This window comes from Canis lupus, chromosome 1 (genome assembly GCF_003254725.2).
Source record: "Canis lupus dingo isolate Sandy chromosome 1, ASM325472v2, whole genome shotgun sequence".
NCBI lineage: Eukaryota > Metazoa > Chordata > Mammalia > Carnivora > Canidae > Canis > Canis lupus.
This window is the reverse complement of record NC_064243.1, coordinates 72,337,499-72,341,927: the sequence shown is the minus strand read 5'-3', so window position 1 is coordinate 72,341,927 and position 4,429 is coordinate 72,337,499. Positions and strand designations below refer to the sequence as shown.

General features: G+C 41.9%; 1 pseudogene; it reads left to right on the top strand.

Annotated features, from left to right (window-relative positions):
- Nucleotides 1-900: 900 nt before the first annotated feature.
- LOC112643497 (procathepsin L-like) lies at nucleotides 901-3,728 on the top strand (annotated as a pseudogene).
- Nucleotides 3,729-4,429: the final 701 nt, after the last annotated feature.

Sequence of the window (4,429 nt, the reverse complement as noted above, 5' to 3'; positions counted from 1 at the left end):
GCTCTGTTGTTTTAGTCAATCCAATTAGAGACCATTTGACATAGGGATTGAGCCCAGACCATTGTCAAAATTTTTTGTTCTGTAAAGAACAAGCAATTATTATCAAGAAAACATCAGAATAGAAGTCATCAGCTTGAAAAACACAAGCAAACCCAGGAGGATTACAGTGAACCCTGCTGGTACTGATAGGGCCAATCAGGCGAAGCCCCAGGGTCTTAAGTGGGTGGCCTCAGAGCCATGGGCCTGGAGCTACACCTGCTGATGACACTGCACAGCTGCATTACCAGATGAGTGCCCCTGGTGGGGCCAGTGCAGTCCCCATGTTTGTACTTGGGAGGATATATTCAATGTTCTCCCCACTGTATTGGCTCTAGCATCTAGAAGAAAGGAGGATGGTTTTGTATATCAATTGGTCTAATCAGAAACTCATTTCTTTTCCATCCCTAGGTTTTGAAACATACATCCTTCTCTCTTTCTGGCTGCCTTCTGCCTGGGAATAGCCTCAGCTGTTCCACAACTGGATCACAGCTTAGATGCACACTGGTCCCAGTGGAAGGAGGCACACGGGAAACTATATGACAAGGTTGGTAACACCCGAGCTGTCCAGGGAGACCCCCAGAGAACGGTCTATCCTGCGGAGAGTTCGCAGCAGAGAGTAGCTTCCTGAGGCCGCTCTTACCAAGGCAGTAAGCAGGGCCCTGGGTCTGTGCACGAGGTGGGCACATGTCCTGCTGTGTGGCTGCTGGAGCACAGCTTCCAGAAGCACCAGGCCAGCGCTGGACATGGTTTCTCCTCCTCATTGTCAGCACATCCACTTGGTGCTGCTGAGTGCTTTTAACTAGAAATAAGGATGATGGGTTATATGTTTTTCTGCAGGATGAAGAAGGATGGAGGAGAACAGTGTGGGAGAGGAACATGGAAATGATTGAACAGCACAATCAGGAATACAGCCAAGGGGAACACAGCTTCACTCTGGCAATGAATGCCTTTGGTGACATGGTGAGTGTGGCATGGATTGCTGAACATTTTGTGCTTCCTCTAAGTATTCTTTCAAAAAAAATCTCATGTTTGTCAACATTCTGTTTCCTTTTCCTTGAAGACCAATGAAGAATTCAAACAGGTGCTGAATGACTTTAAAATCCAGAAGCACAAGAAAGGAAAAGTGTTCTGAGCACCTGTCTTTGCTGAAATCCCCTCATCTGTGGACTGGAGAGAGCAAGGCTACATCATTCCTGTGAAGGATCAGGTGTGACCATATTCAGCAGGTCACCCTCCAATAGTGAAGTAAAAAAGGAACAAGTGTCATTGCTGTGACAGAGTGAGGAACAATATGTTTAAGAGAATTTTCAGATAAATGAGCTATTGTCAAATCTTTGTATTTGTTTTAGAAACTGAGTGCTTTTTAATTTGGTTTCAGGGTCCTTGTGAATCTAGGTGGGCATTTAATACAACTGATGCCTGGGAAAGACAGACATTCCGCAAAACTGGCAAACTTGTGTCCTTGAGTGAGCAGAACCTGACTTCTCTTGGGCTGAAGGCAATGAGGGCTGCAGTAGTGGCCTGGTGGGTAACAGCTTCCAGTATGTTAAGGACAATGGGGGCCTAGACTCAGAGGAATCCTATCCAAACACTGAAATGTAAATAGAACTCCTTATCTTGTCATTCCAGCTCTGCTTGAGAGTTGAGGAAAAAGAGTTGGAGAAAAAAGATACCATATTTAGTATTCACATTTTCTATTGTAGACTCTGCATCTACAAACTGTCAGAACTGTCATTAAAATGTATTAGCCCAACACAGTTCTGCTAGCCGGTTACCATTTGGCTATTCCTATTTCTTTGTTATATGGAAATATCTATACCATTCTACATACGGTTCAGATTTTCTAGAATGGAATATTTCCTCTGGACTGGTAGACCAAGAGTGTGTCATTGAATAGACACCAGCTAATTCTCCAACTTCAAAACAACTGATGTTACTTCAGCTCCTGAGATGCTTTATAATGAGATTGACTTGGAAATCATTCAACTGCAAACAGTCTTGAACTCATGCTCCCCAAGAGGTGGATGGTAGTCAACAAGTCTCTTTCCCTTTCCTTTTGAAAGGATGGATCCTGCAAATACAGGCCTGAGTATCCTGCTGCCAACATCACTGACTTCGTGAACATCCTTCAGCAGGAGGAGTCCCTTATGGTGTCAGTGGCAACTGTGGGGCTGGTCTGTCTCTATTAGTATCAATGCAAGCCTGGATACCTTCTGGTCTATAAAGAAGGTAACCATTTGTCTATGTAGAAATACAGGCAGAAAATTTAAAAAACCACCCTAACATACAACAATATTGACTTTGGTATGTGGAAGCTATTGTAGAATTTTGGGGGTGTGGACTTAACGCAATTGTTCATTCTGTACATGTAATATTTTGTTTCCATTTGACATGACTTGAACCATATTTTCATGATTTTAAGCACTTCACGATATATCTAAATGGCTATATAAGCCAATTGGTATAGCTTAATTCATTTTAATTTCCCCCCACTTATTAGGCTTTTAAAATTTACAAAGAGTTTACTACTATAATTGAAATGAAAAGAACTGCTTAGCTCAAGTAATTTTGGGTTCTGTGCTGTTTCCTTAACTGGTATCCTAAAAGCAGAATGACAAGGTTTCAATGAGGGATCTTTTATGCCCATTGTTAAGTTGTTTACAAAAATATTGTGCCACTTTTTCTTTCTGCTAGTATTAGATTAGGGCCTGAATCCCTAGTGTAGCTCAGAAAAGAACTGCTTTTAAATCTTATCTGGAGTTATGTCATTTCACTGAATTTTGAGATGCTCCCCTTATCATGGTTGATAGTCTAGATTATTGTCACATGTTAACCTGTCACCTGGAGATCCTACCTGGAGACTGAATTTTTCTTTTCCAGGCATTTGTTATGATCCAAACTGCAGCAGCAAACACCTGAATCATGGTGTTCTGGTGGTTGGCTATGGATTTAAAGGAGCAGAATCAGAACACAAAAAAATTTGGATTATCAAGAACAGGTAAAAAAAAAAAAAAAACACTTATCTTTGAAATTGAAAAGGGAATCCTTCTTGGAATCAGTGTTTGGATGCAGGTTTCCATGTTCCAACATTTGAACACACTTCTGAAATCCCAGAAGCGTTTACTCCACTTAGAGGGAACACAGATATACTCATTTGATGGTAATATTAACATACTATCTCAAGTTTGCTAGGGTCCTGGTGCAGTTTTGGTACCATTGCATTTCTAAATTTGGAAATTTTCTTATTTCAGAAATACATCTGACCCCCAAGTGTTCCCTTTACCTGTCTCTTATTTTGCAGTCTGTGAAAGGTTTGGGGATAGATTTTTGTATAGGGTTAGAGCTCAATGATGAACAGGAATGGCCTCTCCTGATTTTTCCTGAATCTGTCCTGGCCTCTGCTGCACTGCTCAGTATCAGGTGTGATTGTTCATAAAGATAAATGTGTTTGTTCTTCTGTAATAAATAGCAAATAGCAAACCCTGTCTCCCAGCTAGGGCACAGACTGGGGCATGCAGGGCTGCATACTGATAGCCAAAGACCAGGACAACCATTGGGGAAGCACCACTAGGGTGAGTATTCCTGTCGTCTGAGATGATGGTGATGAAGAGGGCCATGATTAGGAGCAGAATGACTAGAAAATGAATTTTGTTTTAAAGCTGACCATATCTAATTGTGCAAGATAAAACTCTTAAATCATTGAATATCCAACTTGTGATTCCCTTCTGTGATCGTTCACAGTGGTGAACATCACTACTTCTTTAATCACTCTAATCAATGTTGTGTGATTCACTTGCTTAATAACTGAATTTTCGGGTTTTAAAAGGTTGCATTAAAAAAAAGATTGCATAAAGTTTTACCTTTTAAAATAAAATTTACTTGCATATGCTGAGGTGTGATTCTGTTTTTTTTGTTTTTTTTTTTTTTTTTTTTTTTATGATAGTCACACAGAGAGAGAGAGAGAGAGGCAGAGACACAGGCAGAGGGAGAAGCAGGCTCCATGCACCGGGAGCCCGATGTGGGATTCGATCCCGGGTCTCCAGGATCGCGCCCTGGGCCAAAGGCAGGCGCCAAACCGCTGCGCCACCCAGGGATCCCTGTTTTGTTTTTTTTTAAGATTTTACTTATTTAAGAGAGAGAGAGAGAATACACAAGTGGTGGTTGGGGGGCGGGCAGAGGGAGACGGTAAAACAGACTCCTCACTGAGCTCAGTGAGAGGGAGAGGGAGCTCAACACAGGGCTCGATCCCAGGACCCTGGGATCATAACTTGAGACAAAGACATAAGCTTAAACAGCTGAGCCACCAAGGTACCCCTGAAGTTTGTACTTTAAAAGGCCTCTTCCACCTTCTTTTTCCCTTCATTGTCACATGACTGTGGGCTATGTTTAC